The sequence below is a fragment of the Parus major genome, chromosome 5, assembly GCF_001522545.3.
Source record: "Parus major isolate Abel chromosome 5, Parus_major1.1, whole genome shotgun sequence".
Classification (NCBI taxonomy): Eukaryota; Metazoa; Chordata; class Aves; order Passeriformes; family Paridae; genus Parus; species Parus major.
In genome coordinates this window covers 19406435-19427013 of record NC_031774.1, presented here as the reverse complement: position 1 = coordinate 19427013, position 20579 = coordinate 19406435, and the positions used below count along the sequence as shown (strand labels likewise).

General features: G+C 36.0%; 1 long non-coding RNA gene across 1 annotated transcript in view; it reads right to left on the bottom strand.

The window, feature by feature from the left end:
• Positions 1 to 1912: 1912 nt before the first annotated feature.
• The window catches only part of LOC107206360, a 91149-nt gene continuing 72482 nt past the window's right edge, over positions 1913 to 20579 (bottom strand). The window contains exons 5-7 of the long non-coding RNA XR_001522381.1: positions 19704 to 19783; positions 19426 to 19530; positions 1913 to 2907 (exon numbers count right to left, since the gene is read on the bottom strand). This is a non-coding gene — a long non-coding RNA (uncharacterized LOC107206360). The remainder of the gene's footprint in view (positions 2908 to 19425; positions 19531 to 19703; positions 19784 to 20579) is intronic.

Below are 20579 nucleotides of genomic sequence, written 5' to 3'. Positions count from 1 at the left end.
CTCTGGAATCCTGACCACCAAAGACCTCTGTCCATAAGAGGTTATATTTACAATGCATATCCAAGTCATTGTTAAAAGCCCTAATTCATCTGCTCAAAATGTAAAAATCATGCAATATGCACAGATTCTTTGCTGAACCTGGAAACTGTGACAAGGTCTCAGAGTTAGTATTTTGGGGCACACAGGTCTGTTTCTGACTTTAAGTTTGAAAGGGGACCCTCTGAGACCATTTAAAAATGGGTCTTGTCCAAAACCAGGGGAGAAGGAACTCCATTGTGAATCACTCCCTTAGGACTAATTACAGGTAAGACTTAGATCAAGCTGTCCAATGCAAGCATTCTTTATAAAGCGTTGGTCTTAAAGGTGTTTGTCACTCATTTGGGGCAGCGATTCTTTTTCTCATTTTTCTAATGGAAAGTCAATACTAGGTTAATGATTAAATACAAACAAAAGACCTAAGGTTGTGGCCTCTTCTCCAACACCTCATGATGTCTTCTCAGCACCAGCTGATCAAATTTCCCTGTTGCCTTGCATCTGTAACTGTAAATTACTGTTCGAAGATAAAGACCAGAGCTTTAAATGATGCAGTAAAAGTCTGTATTTATGACATTTTCAGGCATATTTTTCAAAAGCTGTTGATGTAAGAAAATTAACCTCGGCCAAATTCTGAATCTGAATTTTTAATTTTCTGGGGCTTTTTTTTTCTGTTCTGTAGATTCATTTGCCTCTGACAGATTGAGCCAGACAAAAAAATTAAAACCATGGATAAATTTAAAGTCAGTTATAATTGCCTGTTTACTATAAGATAATGACAAGGTGATGACTGAGGTCTTTTCTTAACTGCTAAAAAATGTGAGTGAAAGACATACAGTGTTCCTTCTGTATAGGTTTATTAAATTCAGACTCCAACTGCTAAAAATTAACCACCGAAAGACCAGGTAGATAGGAATGAATTCTAAAATGCTCTTTACCCAGAAGAATGATTACTTTGTCTATAATGTCAATTAGTTACTCTAGACTCTTTTGTCTGAGGACATCTTCTCACTTTTATTCACTGATCTTTATCTGCTAATTACCTGAATGGCAGCCAAATTAGTTTGCACATGTGAATTCTACTCTCAAAAAATCAGCTAGAGAGGTAGCTGATGTAGGATATTTTTGAACTGATTGTTGCAATTAGCTTACTGAAATATGCCCCTTATGAAAATAGATAAAGTTTTTCAGCATCAGAAATAAAAATTAAAGTTGTGAGCCTCTGAGATGTCCATAGATATCACCATTCCACAGAGGGCAAATAGAAGGAAATGCATCGCCTGTAGTGTTCTGACCCTTTTATTGATCAAATTGATCTTTTGTGTGTCTCCCTAACAGTTCAAGTCAATATATATTTTATGCTAACAAGACCACTTATCCTTTTGGGATGAAAAAATATATAAATTTTAACATACCACTGTAGCCCCCTGAGGAAATAATCTGAAATATTCAATACTGTGATGTGGTGTAGTAGAGGATTTTCCTCAAGTGTGAGCCAGAGGTATCTACATTTATCAATACTAGCTCTGTGTGTAGAAAAATGGAATTTGAGGTCCACTGAGAGGAAAACCTAAACCTAAATCCAAAGGAAACAACATTCTAAATATGTCATTGATATGTAATATACCCCACCATGGAAAGGGAGGGAGGGAGCCATTCTGGTCACACCAGAAGGTCCCATGTTTTAGGTTTTCCATATCAGGTGACACATCAGGGTGGGAAAATAGACAAAAATATTTGGAGTTATGGTCAGGCAATATGTTACTTGTCATTTGGAATAAAAGAGAACACCAAACTAAACAAACCCAAACAAAACCAAAAAGCATAGAAAGCCAAAATAGGGAAATAAAAAGCATGACAAACATTGAACAGGTTTTTATGCTTTCATTTCTTATACAAAATTTCCTCTGTGATGCTATCAGATTCCTCACAATAGCTATTACATTTCAATAATAATAAAAATAATGATAACAACAACAGCAACAATAGAAACAACACTAATAATGATAATAATGATAATAATGATAATGATGATAATAATGATAATAATGATAATGATAATGATGATAATGATGTTAATGATGTTAATGTTAATGATGATGATGATGATGATAATAATAATAATAATAATAATAATAAATTCTTATATTTGGTTTTGAAAAACCTGTAGGTAATTTTCATCTCTACAATTTCATTGAGTTGAAGGGAATTTTGTTCATACATTTGAATCCCATGAGAGAGGAAGTGAGACAGAAGTCTAACTAGGAAGGATTTCTGTGGGCTATTGACAAAAATATAGTATTTTTTGATCCTTGTGTGTTAGAGTGATTAAAATTATCTCCTTGACTGGTTACATGAATCTTCATGGCCACCTCATACGTTTAAATATCATTTATGATGGAAATTCTTTAGGGAAATTGAGTTTTAAAACTCACAGATTACCATAATTTATTCTAAATTCTGCAGCATCAGATTTCAGAAAATGTTTTTTTAAATTAGAGTTTTGCTCTGAGTCTTTTGTAAACAATTCTGAACTCTTGTATAGCACTTATAATTTCAGAAATTCATAGCACATGAATTAAGCTTAGAAACATTCCATGGGTCAAATCATTTTTGACACATTAGTAAAATAATTTTGCATGGGGTTATGATATGATCAGATTACTCCAGCAGGTCAGTAGTGAGACCTATGGTGTAGTTCAGATTCTTAATATCTTCATATGAAGACAGTGTGAAGCATTTTTACATCACAGGAAAACAATGGAAACTTTATTCTGTTCTGGGACTGCAGAAATGTCACTGTGAATTTGTGCTGGGCTGCAGCTGCAGGAGCTCTTGCCAGGAATGCTTGGTAATACATGAATTGTCTCCAGCCTGAGGAATATAAAGAGACATTAATAGTCCAGTCAATAATTTTAGATGAATAAAATTATGCAAAAGGAAATTTTTTTTTTTTTAAAAAATAAGGTAATTCTGGATAAAAAAACCATTCTGTGTTTACCCAGAAGGGCTATGTAGGTGTCCTAGAGTGAAAAGGAATGACAAAGGATTAGCAGAAGGGAGTATCAAAGGAAGTATGTTGACAAACCCTTCAGACACTGGGAATTCAAAAATGAAAATTGAGAAAAAATCTAAGTTAAAATATTAATAGTAAATAGTTAAATTGCAGGGAATGAAAACTGCAATGTCATGCTAAATGTACACAAGTGTCCACATAATTTTTTTTGTAAAATCCAAACATTTTCAGTTATATGAAAATTAACTCTTCCTGCTACAGAACAGACTGACTGAAAACTGTGATTTTACACAATTTATCCAGCATAATAAAAATATCCACTTGTTAACAGATTAAATTTTTGATGTGAAGCAATCATTTAAAATTTCATCATTAAAAATGTTAGTGGCATTTACTGACTTCATTAAAGGACTGATGACTCTAGACTGAAATTTATGATCAAACTTTTTTGTCAGTCTTGTGGTAGTAGGTAGTGCCTAACAGAACACCCCTTGTGAATAATTAAAACTTCCTACACAAATTGAACTAATGTTTTGGAAGTTTATAAAATGAAAGGTCACTGCAAGTAGAGCAGTTATGATATTTCTTGACGATTTGCTTGAATTTATTCTGTGTGTGTGTGTGTGTGTGTGTGTGTCTCACTGCTGGGAGGTGTTTGGGTTTGTTGGGGTTTAACCCCAGCTGGCAACAAAATACCAGAGGCCTGCTCAGTTTCTTTTCCCTTCTGCCAGGGGGATGGGGACAAGAACTGGAAAGAAAAGGAAACCACATGGGTTGAGATATGAACAGCTTAATAACTGTAATAAAGTGAAATATAAAAAAAAAACAACAATATGATTTTGGTGATCTTAAAGGTCTTAGTAATAATAGTAATAGTAATAGTAATAATAACAATAATAACAATAATAACAATAATAACAATAATAACAATAATAATAGTAATAATAACAATAGTAGTAGTAGTAGTAATAATAATAATAATAATAATAATAATAATAATAATAATAATAATAATAATAATAATAATAATAATAATGATAGTAGTAGTAGCAGAGGAATAAAAGCCAAGAAAAAAAAAAATATACACAATACAGTTTTTTCTGCAGAACTAGTTTCTGTACTGACTTTGTACAGCATGAAACTCCTCTCTGGCCAATTCAGATCAGCTGTTGTGGCTGTGCTCCTTCCCACTGGTAGAGCATGGGAATCATTCCTAAGATTGGTTACTGAATATTTAGTTTCTCCAGGAAATGAACAGGCTTTTTGTTCATATTGTTGTCACATAAAGAGTTCTTCTTGATCACGTTTGTCAACTCCATTAATACATCTCAAAAAAAATACATCCTTGTCTCTCAGAATCCAGCTAAAAGTTATTCAAACAGCAATAACTAGTAGCAATTCTTTTCTTTTTAATTACCTGATAGTAGTTAATAATAGTAGCTAATTTGAAGTAGTATGAATACCACAAAATATATTTAATTGGGGTTTTATTTTAGCTTCAGCTTTAGCTAAAACTACCAAGTATATAGTACCAGCTATAAATGCTTTGCTTGTAGCACTAGAAAGTATTCTATTGTAAAAATATGAGGGTGACTCACCTCCTTTGCTTCAGAAAAAAAAAACCAACAAAAAATACAAACATTCTTGACTGATTCTGAACGTATACTGAAAAATTTGCTGTGGTTCATAAGTGTTTTTCTGTCCAGAACATCTCACTGTTCTGCCTGCCTTAATTGAGGCAGACATTTTCCAGAAAATTCACCTGTTCTTCCTGTATCTCATTTTAACAGAGGCTTTATTTTAAATACTATTATTTAAATATAATACTTTATTTTAAATATTTTAAATAATTCTCTGCTGTACATACGCTGCTCATACTCTCAGTTCTCATGTCAAAAATTTGAGGGAATACAGTGCGTGGGAAAACTCACTAGGAAGTCATTCTCTAATTCCAGCAATTTTGTCATTCCTGGGCAGTCTGTCTACCTACACTTTCTGTTTACTACCATTTTCTTTTGTTGGAGTGATTCTGGAATAGCTACAGGGGAGAATAAACAGGCAAACATGTCGAAGCTCAAAAAATACAGACTAATCAAAATGATAAATGACTGTGTAATAGAGACAAAACCCAGCAAATATTGAGTCTAAAGTCATGGTTTCACACTTCTTCATTTTACAAAAAGCCAAGAATATTAAGATTCAATAATTTAAAACCTGGAAGATGTTAAAACATATCTCTGTGTATCTCTAATTCTTTACTGGAATCTCAAAATCTAGTGAAGAGCTCTGACAATTTTACTGCATATACACATATATACACTAAAAATGGAGCTAGAAAGAGCTCATAAGTAAGAAAAAGTTACTAAAAAATTTCTTTTAGAGAAAAAATTTAAAGTAGAACGTTATGCAAAACCATGGGCTGAAACAGGCCCTCCTGACTCCACTTCCCATGATATCTTTCACATGCAAGCAAGTCACACAGAGTAGATTGCACATATTAAGTTCATACCTTATTTACCTCGTAAAAATTTATTTCTGTACACTAATGCCAAAATTTCCTGAAAGTGAATCAGCAACAAAGCCAGGAAATAGTTTTTCTGTCACTCTCCACTGGACCATGTTGACTTCTTAATGGTTAATCAAGCAGCTAAGCACCTTTCTGAGATGATGAGGATCTGTATGCCACAAGCTCATTGCAATAAATATGTGAGGTCTGTTCTACCTGCAGGCAAGCCTACAAAATAATTTTGTATGATTAATAGCACTAGGAGGAGTGACATGGGATGACAAAGTACTTCTAGGTCACCTGAAAAAAATCAAAACCAGTTTTCTTTCCGAAGGTTTCCTAAGTACTAATTGTTTTCCTGACACCACAAACACACAAGCAGAAATCGTGAGAGTTTATGGATTCACTTATGAAAAAGCATTTCCATCAGACAGTGACAGCTTGAAGCTGACATAGCCTCCCTAATTCTTCACACGTAGCTGAGTTTGACACCACCTTTTGGAAGCGATGTATGACAGTTTAAAATCAAAGCAATCTTTCCACAGCTTGAAAGGCTCCTTTTCTTTTCTCCTTGAAAGAGACTGTGCAGAGGTAATGACAAAAAGAATTAATTTATATCCTTCTAAAATTTCATCAGTTTAGCTATCCAAAATGTGCCCCTTCAGAAAGCCTAAAGGGTAGTTATCTTCCTCCAAAATCAGTTTTAATAGCTTACTAGAAGTTCAAGTGTGGATATTTCTCTTGTTTATCAGTGCTTTGGGTAGATACAAACAATTTATTTTTTTTTTATTTACTGAGAAAAGACGTTCTTCAGGCTCTTAGCAACAAATATATTCATTATGTAGTCCATATCTTTCAGAATCTGGATTTGTTTCAGGATGTTTTAATATTTTAATGAAAAAAGTTGATCTTTTTTTAGAAAAAAAATAAGATAAGCTTTCAGTTGGTAGTCTCTTCCCTTTATTAATTCAAAAATACAGATGAAATAGACTTTATTTAGTCATTATAGCTAGGAACTTTACTGAGAGTTTTATCTGCAAGCACTGCTATTAAAAAAAGGATGAGACTTCTCTGACTAGGGGAGTTAATAAGCAGGCACAGACAAAGAGGTGTGTCTGAGTGCAGTATTAATAAGAGGAAAGTCGAATTAGGCAAGTTCAAAATATGAACTTTCCAGATGTATACAGATTTTGTGGGTGTAGGCTTTCCTGTAATGGACAAAATACTAACATTTCTCTTTATGCTTTTGCTCAGCTCTTTCAAATGAAACATAGTATGCAAGCTCATTCTGTGAGTTTAAACAGAGTTTCTATTTTTTATCTCGGTTTCAATAAATTCCTTTTATATATGAGGTTTGTGGAAATTGATCTTGAAGAGTTGAAACTCTCTCAGCTGCTAAGGAATCCCTGAGCTCCCAGGTATTGATCAGCTGGTGGTAATAGCAATGTCAGCTTGGCTGAGTGAATCTAAATACATTGACATATAAAGGAACATAAAATTAATTCAGGCATCATGCCCTGAACCTCAGTCTGGCGAAGATCCAAAACTCTCCTTCTGGAGCAATTCCAGTTAGGAATAGCCTTCTCCCAAACATCACCATCCTTGTGCAGCTGATCTTCACTGGTGTCATATTTCCATCTCTGAACGGAACCATTTTCCTTTTTACTTTGCTTCCAATTCTGATGACCCCTTCACCACTCTCACTGACATCTCCAAGGGACCATCAGTCAGGAGAGAACTTTTTCTAGGCCCCTTCCCAAGCCTATTGTCAGGACATCCAGACAAAGGACTGCAAAACCACTGGCCCTATTTGTATTGTGGGTTTTTTAGGAACAGGCTTTGTCCATTTTTAAATAAACCTCTCTCTCTCTCTCTAGAATTTAACTCTGTTATCAAATCAAAGTCCCTTTCTGTATTCTCAGGGTGACCCATCATGACTGTGTTCATAAAAAATTTAGGAGCTTAAGGTTTTAAATGGGCTTTTATACTTAAGCACTTTTTAATCCTCAAGGCAATTTATGCACAAACATCTTTAAGGAGATAAAAATGGCTTTGTTTCTTAAATGACACACATTTAAGCCTTCTCACTCTTCAATCTTTTGAAGTGGTTTATGTATTCAAATCACTAATACCAGTATTGCTACTTAGTTGTTCTCTGGCCTCGGACACACCACTTTGCATATCTGTTTCTCTGCCTCTGATATGGGAATAAGAACATTGTAACTACTGTTTTTCATAACCAGTTACTGCCTGAATGGGAATTTAAATATGGAAGAAAAAAAGCATAAAAATACTTGGTGTTGTTATTAAACACCAGATTATTAGTGGTCATTAGATCAGTACTGAGAAATGAAGCTGCCAAGATGAATTCTATGCCTACTTTTGGAAAGATGATCGTATTTTCATGCACTTGAAAGATCTTTTTCCAGCTTTAACCCTGCTATGGAAGAAAGCACATATTTTTTTTATTACTATTATTATTAATAATATTACTATTATTCTACTTGATTTTATTTTATTTTTTAATTTTCTGCCTTTCCTTTGAGATAGTAACACGACAGGAACATGCTTTTCTTAACACAAGAACACATCACTGGTGTATGTCTGTAAAGGTCAGTATCATTATTCTGAAAGTGGACTAAGATGCTTGTCTGAGGGCTTTTGTAAGTGGTTTTGTCCTAGACAAATTTTAATGGAATTTGGGATGTAAAATAAAGGGACAAAGTTCTGATTTTTTTAAGGTTAGACTGCAGAAAGATTGACACTTCATTCAATAACCTTTTGAGAATGAGAGAGAAGTTATAGATGATGTAATGCTGAGAGACAGATGAAGTGACTTTGGGTAATCAAAGTAAAAATTGCTGCCTGACAGAATCCGAGCAGCAAGGCCCTTTTTTTCTGAGGTATCTAATGGGTTTTTACAGTGTTATAACATTTGAGTTTTATGTTTTATGATATTCACCAAGTGACAGTCTGACCCTCTTCTCCCCTAAGATGTTATCACTTCTCTGTGTCAAAGTAATTCTGTTGCTGTCTTACCAGAGATGAACTCATGAATCAGCAGTGTGGACAGGGGTGGCAGCCCAGATAGCACTCTGCAAAATCTATAAATCCTTTAAGAGCCACTATTTTTCTGCTGCCAGTGGTTATTATGGTGTCACAATCAGGCAATTTCATGCTGAAGTGTTGGGTGGCCTGGATTTGAGCTCTAAAAGAAGAAAAGCTAGGAGGAGATTATGGTATCAGCATGTTATATAATATGAAATACAAACAGTGAAGCCCACCTATCTTTGTATGCTCTTTCTACTTGGTAATGAGCACTAGAGCATATTTTCTCTGAATCATAATCTTTTGTAACATCTAGTGGTAGTTAACATAAAGTCTTAAGAGCTAAATCTGTATTTTCCTGTCTACATGCCTTGCCTTAACCATGGGTTCATATGCAGCTTGGTAACTTTCAGTAGTTAAGCCACACCACATCCATGACAGATCATTTCAGACAGAAAACTTCCCAATGTTTGCATGCTTAAGATTCAGGTGGGTCCATAGTCCTCATGGACTCCCTTGTGTAAGAGTGAGTAACCAGAATCATGCAGTCAGCTCTCTGTAGTCAGGTGCTCTGACTCTGGATATGCACACAGAGTGAATATTAAAAAGGTTATTAGGTTTATTAGGACGGGTACATTCCAGCATTTTATACAGCCACTGATGAAATAAAGACTGGAAAGCTGATGTACAAGTATAAATTAATTATTTTGTTTTTCACAAAGAGTCTCTTTGAATTCACTGATTCAAGTGTCTGAATGCACAGAAAAGGTTGCTGAATTCTAATCCCAATAGTTACAGTCTGGATGGGTTACACCACTATTTCCAGCATTTTGAATGTCTGCTCTTGACCCACCACTGCTCATCATTTTCAAGACCATCCCACAGAAAGGCTTCTTGAACTTTTGCCAGCTTTGGACAGTTCCACATTAAAATTGAATGGATCATTAAGAGATGCAAGAAAAACATCAGGTTTTTTTTTCATGACAAAATCAAACAAATCTGAAAAACACCCAGAGAGGCATAATATAAACTGACTTTTTCTTTTGAGTTTTAATCAGAAAAGTTGACTATTATCAGCAGAGGAACAGTAAAAAAAATATTTTTAGTCAAATTTCCTTCTTTCTTTACTCTCAGTTAGCATTCAGTCACTAGTAGTTAAAAGAAGCTGGAAGAAATAATGGCATGTGACATGTGAGAATTCAGACTAGGCCCTGTATTTACTCCTCATGGCTTCTTAGGTAAAAAAAATGTAATAAAATATTTTTTTTTATGTTTAAGATTAGCTGATATGAGCATTTATAAACTATCTGTGTGAGGGATTTTATAATGTTTGCTAGATTCAATGATAAAATAGGATTCTTAGAAATTGAGACTGTTTAGTGAACTGCTCAGTGACTTTAACACTCAGATGTTAAATATTTTGTTTACAAAACCAAAAACAGGAATTTATAGAGTGTATTTGTTTCAGAGAGGAAATTAATTAATTTCTTGAATGATTAATATGTTTGTCCTTTGGCTATTTGGCATAAGATACAAAAAATAAAAATAAGGGAAAGATGAGAAGTTGTACCTAGGGAGAGGAAATAGTGATGCAAGTAACCCTTCTGATAAATTAGTTCAGAGAGAACAGCCCCACTCCCTGACTCTTTTAGTGGTACTTTCTAGGATGCAAAACTTTGGGGTGAAGCTTTTTATTTGTTTGTTTGTTTGTACCCTCTGGGAATGTTCAGGTATCCACAATGTAAGGCAAATGAAACATGATGGAATAATGGAATTTATTTAAGAGTTTTAATGGTGGCTAACCATTGCTAAATTTTATTAGTCAATTTTACCTTGCCTATAATATTTTTTTAACTACATAATGCTAGAGAATCTAGTCTGTAATGCCTTTATTGAATTAAGACTTGAGAAATGGAGAGTGAGAGATGAATTTTTTCCTGTTAAAACTACTTTGCTTGACAGGATAAATTTGCAAATAAAATATTGCACATCAAGTGATCACCTTCAGTTACATAAACATTTTTAATTATTTAAAATAATTTAAAACTTCTCAGTATTTAACTTAATCTTTACTCATAAACTATTACAATATATGATTACACTGCAAATTGCTGTATAAATAAGGATATGAAGCATCACTTCTGGTCACCACTGGTATATTATTTGGTGTTAGCTCTTGTTGAAAATCTAAACAATGCAAAATAAGGGAAAGCAGGAAGCTACTGGTGTGTGAATACAGTGGAAGGTTTGGGCCATCTCTTGTAGAAACCACCAGTAGCTGTGATGTAGAGCCTGTACTCCAGCAGTGAAGCTGACAGGCTCTGAAACTGTCAGGCTTTATTCAGTCCTTCTGAAAGCATGCCAGTGCATGCAAGAATATTGCTAGCACTGACCAAGACAGAGTAAAATACAAGCTTAGCTTCTGGTCTTAAGAGTGATAACAGTAGGGCAGATGCTGCAATCATGTATAGTCCCATTAAAATCTCTAGCTGATTCAATTTCTTAGATATTAAAAACGGGGGAAATTGCTAGGATACCACGAATAAGTAATGTTTATGAAAAAATTGATTCCCAGCAGCCTAGAGAAGACTGCTGAACACCACAGGTGGTACCTTCTGGGAACCAAGGTAGTCTAATCAAGCAAATTCTGATTTAGAAAATCAAAATTATATTCTTTAGTGCTGGGTTTGGAGTGGATATATTGGAAACTAAAATATCCTTTGTGTGACAAAAATTCTCAGAAAAATAAGATCAGACTTTGTCTTTATGCACAGACAGTAATGCTGTAATTAAATACCATGATTTCCTAAGGGATCAGCGATACCTGCATGTGTGCAGGTATGGGTGCTGGTGTGCTTACACCAATGTTATGTGCACACACACACACATTAGCATCAAGCTGGTTTGTACCATTATAACTGATTCAGCTTCCTTGATGACAATAATTTGAGTCTTTGGGGAAAAAAAACTTAAGGACTGTTAAACCTATAATAATCATTAGTGTGTAAATGGAAAGAAATTTCTCCTTGATGACATTATAGAATACAAGTCTTGCAAGAGAGGAAATCATGTAACCTCTCTCTCTTTTCCCCACACTTCAATTTTCTTATGAAGTGATCTCTTTGACCCTTGAATCCAATTAGGGGTGATACAGCTGACAAGTAATAAAGTACTGCTGGGGTGGTTCTTTGTCTGAGCGAGGTGAAAAATTGTATTTCTCTTTCCCTACATACATGAATCTTGCCACACTGAGAATTATTCCTTGCTGATAAAAAATAATAAATATCAAAAGGCCAGAAGAGTTCTCTGCAATGGGTTTGTCATTTCAGCACAGTAATTACAAACTAGGTTTTTTCCATGTGATAGGAAATTAAAGAGAATGAGAATTCACTACTTTTCTTAAAGGTTGGGGAGGAAAAAAAGGGAAAAACTTGTATCTTCTGCTGTGGAAGTTTAAAATATTTTAGGAACTACCTAATGAAAATAGGGAAAGCAGCAGATACTAAGAGCTCAACATCATCTGTCTGAAATGAATAATTTTTTGGAAAGTCTTTTAGAACAGGGAGCTTCTAAAGGATTTTGTACAGTTCATACAGAAGGTTTGTTTAGGATCTACCCTAGAAGGGCTTCTCACTCAGCACTCTTCAATTAAATACAGGTTATAGTCGTTCAAGGGTAAAGGTGGCATTGGTATTTTGCAATATCATAATTTATGGACCTTGTTTTCTGAAGGTGGGGTCAGGCCATAGTGTGAGAGTGAGGATACAGAATGCCTATGCACTGTCCTCTCTGCCCCGTGCTCATGAAAGGAGAAAGAGTGGATTTGGTCTCAAAAGAAAAAAAGAGTGACATGAGCTGAGGCTGGGTAGAAAACACAGTTTGCAACTGCAATTGAAAACAATCAGAAGATTGAAATTCTACTGTTTCTTTTGTCAGTAGTACCCTTCAGAAAGCCAGACTTACAGCAACCTTCTGTCTGGCTTTCTGAAAGGAGTATCTCCCTGGGGTGAACAATGCAAAGACATGAGACACTCCTGGGGTTGCCTGTGACCCTAAGGCTTTATTCTGTTTTCATTCTAACATACCATCAAACCCCATGAAATATTTATAAATGCAAAAACTTCCAAATTGTGTTCTATTTAAAGTAATAAAATGACATCTTTCCATTTCCTCTAAATTTTTAAATCGTGTCATACACCCTGGCTATGATAAATTAAAGAGAACTCCACAACTCATGGGAAACAATGAATGATGTTCAGCTGAATAACAGTTCAGATTCCTTATAATTTCTTAAAATATTTCTTTTCCCTCTATTATTTTGGTGCGTTTCTCTGCAAGTGGACTCGATTTTTGCTGGTTTTTGCTACAGGTTAAACCTATTTATTTTATAGTCTTTGAACTTTTTTGTACATATATTGACTCTATAAACATGATTCAATTATTTCCTGAAAATAATGAATAATGTATGTCTCTGGGTTTTGGAATACATCACAGCCTCCAAATATGAGGTGAGTTAAACTGGAATTATACCAGTTTTAGCAGTAGTCAGCTACCAGTGGAAAACAAAAAAAAAAAAACATCTAGACCAAGTCATCAGCAGGGTGGAGCAGGATGCTTTTAAATTCTGCTTTTGAGATTAATTAACTCCTGCCTTGCAGACCCATAGGTGATTGTGGTAGTAATGACTATTGACTTTTTCTGAAGTTCCCTGGAGACTAATTTACACTGCTGAAGCACAGATGCACAATCTATTAATAGCAAATTTCTCCTTCCTGGATTGCCAAAATACACATCAGTTTGGAATCTGTGGTATGAATTTGATTGTGGTGTTAGAACTAGTGAACCAGAAAAACAAACTTGTTTCTAGTTACAAATCCCAAAGTTTTCCCAGATAGGAGTAGTCATGATTTACGAAGAATATCATAGAGGGGAGAGAGAGAGAGAGAGAGAGAGGGAGGGAGATAGATAGAGAGAATATGCAGTGTCAAGCAGAACATGCTTTTTATTTCAGATGAGATAAAATCATAAATCTTTTAGCATAAATCTTATTATCTGAGAGAAACAGCACAGTGGCAAGTTTTCAACTGAGCCTGGATCATTAAACTTTACAACATGTTTACAAATACCACTAAAGAGATGATTCTCAAGAACATCAAGACCGAAAACAAAAAGACTCTCTGGTATGCCTGTTTTGGTTAATGCTTTGAACCACAATGTAGGTAACTGCAGTTTGATTTTTTGCCTTCATCCAAAGGAAGAATATCCCATGGTGACAGGAGTAACATCTAAAATTGACTAAGAATTTTGCCTATGATACTCTCCAGGGTATCTCCTTTCGAAGTGTTGATGTTCAAGCAGCCATATTGCCAAGTGAATAAAAGGAGAAGCAACCCTAATTCCCCATGAGGTTGTACAGGATAAGGAAAAGCGGCTGGATTTGACAAACATTTCTCAATGCTTGCTCCCAATACACACAGATACTCCACTAGCTTACAGAGAGCTTCAGCATGGGAAGAGAGACTCAAACCAAGGATTACGTTTTGGTTTTAGTCAGAAAGTGGGACATGCTGATGGAAATTACTATCCAGATTCATCAAACTCCACCAGAAAGCTGGGAAAGCTTTTTAGCTCTGTTTTGTTACTAGAATAGCAATGGGTTGTGTTAGAGAGCATTTCTAGCAAGGCCAGTACTGTGAAAAGGAAAAGAAAACTCTGAAGTGCAATACAACCTTATGAACACAGCTGAGTTATCCTTATATTGTCTCAATTTCTTCTCACAAGATACTATTGACTGTATCACATGCCCATGGTACCTTATGAGAAGAAATTTTTTGTGAGGTGCCTCAGGGAGTCAAAGAGTTAGTTTCAGATAAGCTTTGTTAAAGGAGATGCATGGCTGTAAGCCATGAGTGTGGATTTTGACCCCCTGTGTTAGGGGATGGGCAGTGTGAACCCTGGATGAAGTTACCCCACCCCAAACCCCTTGTGAAGGGCGGCCCAGGAGTTCTGATTGGGTTTCAGTCCCTGGGGGGTTCCCCCTTGTTGTGTTTCTAATGGTTCCTGACCCTGAACTCCACCCTCAAGGGTGGAGACCCTTAAGAGTTCCGTCCCTCAAAAACCCCAGCTCTGCCTTTCGTGGCTCTCTGTTCTGGACCTGACTTTGTTCCCATGCTGAATAAATGGTTTCATGCACCGGGAGTCCATCTCACTGGTGTTCCATGCTGGTCCCCAGAACCCTGCGGCTTCCCTGGACGAGATCCTGAGGTTGCAGACTACAACAGAAATTCACATCTATAGTCACTATCACGTCTTTTATGGTAATTTTATTCAAAGCAGAAGTAGTTGAATTGGCAAATAATGTTTTTAGTTTGTTTCTGCTCTGCCAGATTTCCATGCCAGAACAAACCCTTTGAACTCAGTGACAGGAAAGTAAATATATGGAAATTGGTTTCCAACAAAGCCACTGTTATACCCCCTAATGGACCATTGTCCAATATTGTACAAACAAGAGCTGTCCTTCAGTTTTTCTGGAGCTGGCTTTATATAGGGTTACACACACCATGGATGTCCATGAGTTTCATGCCAGACTTCTTTCTATTTGATATCGCTTAGAAATCACTGGATGTCACAGTAATTTTAGTTCAGAGTTAGACATGAGCCCAAAATAAAATATTTTATGTGATTTTTCATTGTTGCTGGGCTTATACAATCTGCCTCAAAACCTGACTTTGGCAATTAGCTCTTTATAATGGCAGAGCCTGTGATAAACACAGTCGTACTGTTTCAGTATGCAAAATGCAGAATTGCTGTTTGCAGAGATCACTAAATGGCTATAAATCTGCTAACCGTGCTTTTTGTGGCCTGAAAATTCAGTAACACTGCACAAATAAAATTATCATTTGAAGTTCTCCATTCTTTCCATGGCATAAGGATAATGAATACATGCACTGTCTCTGAAAGATGTTATATCAAGATATCAATATTAAGAATAACTGCAGAAAAATTTTAGAAGCACCTCCATGGAATTTACTGTCTTCTGGTATTTGCTCAGTGCTACTTGCAAAAGCCCATTTACAGGTCAGTCTTAACACTAAGAGCTTACCAGATCTGGCTTAATTTTGTTACTGCTGGCATTGACATCTGCTACTGAAAACCAGTAGGAACAGTACATATTTGGCTCTTCCAAAATCAGTGTTTTGCTCAAAATAAACCAAAAATACTACACCTCCACACTTCCTTTTCCTGGTGATTGTTGCCTATGCAACACACAGAGAATAGGCTTTCAGCAGCAGCTTTTTTCTGGTGAATTATCAAATTAATTTTATTAATAGTAAATTCTGCTCAAGAAACTCACCCCCTCTGACCTCCTACAAAGTGTAACATGTTAGTCCTAATCAGGGTAACAGAAACTCTTAAGCTTTGTCCTGTATGTATTAATGCTAATGAAATTCAACAAATGGCTGGTTACAGGGAAGGCAATGAAAGCAGAGGAGAGGGCAATGGCAGTAATGAGCCTGGAATTATTTGTACAAATAAAGGAGAGCGAGTTCTTGCACAGGAAAGAAATCTCATGTAAAGACAATACTAATATAAATGGTAAAACTACATGCAGTGTTTTTCAAAGTTGTGTAAGGAGGAAAGGGGATTAAAAGAGGAATTAGCAAAAGCCGAAACAGCTGTTATTTATGAGTTAAGAGCATTAACAGAGTCAGTACATCATCTGTGCTACCACCAATCTTCAATGCAATGAAATATAAACTTTGTCTCGTTAAATATCAAACAAGAGCCTCCCTATCTCTAGTGTATTCTACTGCAGTAATAAAAAAATTCCCTTCATATTATTTTAAAAAATCTAATGCCATATCAAGTACCTCCTCTTTCTTTTGCCTAGACAGAAATTCTGGTGATGTTCTGTTAAAATAATTCCTAGCCAAAGCATGATGTTGCTTATTATTGTATTGCATTGGAGTAAGCTATGATTTTTAATTACTTATGTATCTAAGGTGGTGTCTCTAAACTACAATGGTGAGGTCTCAAGATCCATCAGTTTCAATAGAGATGCTGGCAAACAACTTCCAGTATTGCAGTTAATATTGCATCTATATATATTCTGACCTGAGCCCTCACAAAGGTCGAACATTTTTCTTTTTCTTCCTTTCTTTTTTTCATTTCTTTTTTTTTTTTTTTTTTTTCCTTTAATGTAATCTCTGCATTGTTGTACCATTCATATGTGTCACATCACTTTGAGTCTTTTCTGGCAGAGAGAGCTAAAACGAGCTTCTATTAAAGCTAGGTTAATGCCACTCCTGATCAGCCATTGCTGTGAAACGATGCAAGGCTAACACCTCCTCTTCCAAGCTCAGGTCACTGCCAAGAGCGATGAGATTTTTTTGTACCAAAAGCATAACTGACATTTTTTCCCACTTTTCAACATTTCCAGCTGAAAGTGAAAAGGGGTTTTCACAAATGAAATAAACCATCTGCTTTCTCCACTTGTACACAAATAACCCTTTCATTCAACAGGGACACCAGATATATTCTGCTTGCTTTGAAGAAATCTGTGTAGTAGCACAAATGGGGAAAGGAAGTGAGTGAGACTGTCAACCATAATTTCTTTTATTTTTTTTCCTATAAGAGCCCATCTTGTATCTTCAGAATTAACAGGTATTGTTGTTTTAATTGCATCCATTTCTGTAAAAATATTGACTACATTTTAAAGTAGGCAGTGACTAGTCTAGCCTTAACTATTTTCATGCATAGTAATTCCTTCCATATCACCTTCTACCCAAGGATTTTGGAGAACATTTTAAAACTGGGCTGGGATTCTAATCTGACTGTCTGGATATCACAGCTTTGCATACAAGGTCAACAGAAGCAAAAAAGATAATTTGGACCTACTGCAAAAGTATCTGTTTGATGTCTTTAAGCAGAAGTCTCTGTCCCTTTATTTGACTGCTGATGCAGATGGAAGCTGATGGAGCGATTCCCACCTTTAACCCCTCTTTTGAATGCAAATAGATGTTATCAGGTGTGTTAAGAAGGTGGTGCATAATGCTTATGGAAAGCTTTTGTATTTTATGACCTCTCTGGTGATTGTTTAAGAAAACACACACTTTATTTGGCAGAGAATGTTGTGTTCTGCTTGTCCCAAACTGAACTTTGCTTGAAACTGAGTAGAGGGCACCTCCCCAAATGACCACCATTTACTCAGGTCTGTAAGGCTCCTCTTAAATGCTGCCAAATCTTAGTTTCCTTGTAGAATTAAAATCTATAGGTGTGTAAAAAATGGTGCTGGTATAAGAGGTCAGAGAATTACCTATCTCAAAAGAAAACACTAAAATATTAAATCCCTTGAAGCAAAAGAGCACACTCTTTTTTCCTTATGATATTGCATTTTTTTCATTTTATTTCCTTATTGAAGCGTTGAACTTCTGTTAGTGTTTTAAAGGTTTTACAAGCTGCTGCAGGAGAACATCTGAGGTAAGATGTTGTTAAGGTTTGACCCCAGCTGGTAACTAAATACCACAGAAATACTTGTTTGTCTCCCCCACAACACACACACACCCCATTGTGTGGAGGCAAATAAGAAAAAAAAGGTAAACCTCTTGGGTTGAGATAAGAACAATTTCAGAAATAATACAAAATGCAATAATATTTATTAATAATACAATTATGCTACTACTAAAACAATAATAGTAATGAGAAGGAGAGGAAAAGTAAAACAGAACACAAGAGAAGCAAGAGATGCACAGTACAGTTGCTCACTGCCCGCTGACTGATACCCAGGTTGTTCCCAAGAATTGATCAGCCCCTTTTTTGTGTAACTCCCCCTGTTTATATACTGAGAATGACATTCTATATTGTGGTGTATACTCCTTTGGTCAGTTCAGGTCAGCTGTCCTTCCTGTGCTCTCTCCCAGTGTTTTGTGCAGCTCTTCACTGTCAGAGCATGAGACATTTAAAAGCCCTTGACTTAAATAGCAACAGCCAAAACTTCATTGTGTTAATAATACCATTCTCATACTAAATCCAAACAATGTCACTGCACCTGTTACTAGGAAGTAAATGTACTCTGTCCCAGCCAAAACCAGGGCCGTTTCTACTCCTTATTCCATCCCATCTGTGTCTTGCATGCCCTTTCCTGGCATTTAATAGATATACACACAGATATAGTCTATGGACCAGCCCTCTAAAGCTTGTTGTTGCATTGGCAGGCAGGGGTTTGTCCACCTCCAGGACAGCAGGGCTCCATCATGGGTCATGGTGAATTGGGAAGGCAAATGCCATCACTCTGAATATTGCCTCTTCTTCCAGCTGTATTTACCTATGTCCTGTGGTATGGAATATTCCCCAGGTCAGCTGGGTCATGTGCATCTGGCCATGCACCCCCAGGCACACCACCAGGGTGGCAGCAGAAAGCAGAAAAGGCCTTGGCTCTGTGTCAGCCCTGCTCACAATAACAAAATCTGCTCTACATTATCAGCCCTGTTTTCACCATAAATCCAAAACATGGCTTCATATTAGCTACTATGACAACAATAATGCTACTGCAACCAAGACCAGAACAGAGGTTAACAAGGATGAGACTGGCTTTTCCTCTACCATTATTATCCACTGACCTGGTTTCTAAAAATAATGCTCTTCACCTTAGAGCATTTGTCACAAAAATTGGTACTAGTGCTGGAAACTGCAGTTCTAGCCTATGCAGGCTAGAATATATTTTAACATTAAAGTCCTGCAATTTTTAATGGTCTAGAGTTCATAAAAAAGGCAAAGCAAAGCAAACCAAATGAAAATAAACAAACAAACAAAAATAACCCACCATCATTTTGGCACTTATGTGAGAAAGTAGAAAGAAAGGCAATGTGATTGCAGTAGGTTCTTCTTCCTTAAGTGGGAGATGTCATCCCTCTTGTAGCTGTGAACACTGGAGCAGAAACAGAAATCTCTGTGAAGTCAGCCTAAAGATAGCAGCCAGGTTGAGCTTGTGCCAGTCTGGGGACTATGTGAAAAAACTAAAAAGCAATCAAAGGCCCCAGTGCACATGCTTAATTCATATACAATATACAGGCATGATTCCAGTGTGCATTTAAATTATACCTGAACTGTAGTAGATGGTCTAGAAATTGTGAACAAGGAATTCAGTGCATGGAGAAGTGGAAATCAACAAAATATTAGACCTGTTGGGGAAAAAGAGAATGTTGCTGAAAGAATTTTCCTAATTTGTCAACCAAAGTGTTGTGAACTTAGATGTGGTTGGGTGGCATTTATGGGGTGGAAAGAAAATTACAAAAAGAAATCCAGAAAAGATTTAATTAATGGTTTCTTCATTGCAGCAGTAAATTGTAATTTTTATATAAGTGAATGAGCCTGCTAAAATGAGTCAGTGTAATTACAGGACTGTAAACTTCTTATTATGCTCTATATGTTCTTTGTCAAGGGAGAGTTAGAGGAAAGCTTTCATTAATTTATTTTTGATTGATTTAAGAAGCTTTTTGATGACTGCATGCTGGTACAAGGGTATCTGGGTGTAGCAATTTTCAGACATCATATATTGGCTGAGAAGGATGCCAGTTGTTCTACTGATGTTATGTTTGGGTTTTATGGTTGTAGCTACCTTCTAAGAAAAAACATCAATTTTCCTTTAAAAGATTTGAGCTTGAGATCATCACTATTGCAATCTCAATAATAATTGATGGATGAAAGCTCTAGACGAAAGCTTCCTGTGATTAGCCTGAATGAGACACTGAATTGGCATTTCTGTATTTCCACAAAAGAAACAGGAACTTCTGTTCTACAGTTACCAGAGACTGCTTACAGTGACCTGAAACAGCTATCATGTCAAAACTGTGCCTGTCAATAAGTGCCAGAAAAGCCTTTCAAATTTCAAAAGGATGGTTCAAACTCTAGTTCTGGAATCAACATTTTTCTGACAGTTTTGTTACTAATCTTGACCTAGACAAGCCAAAAGCAGCA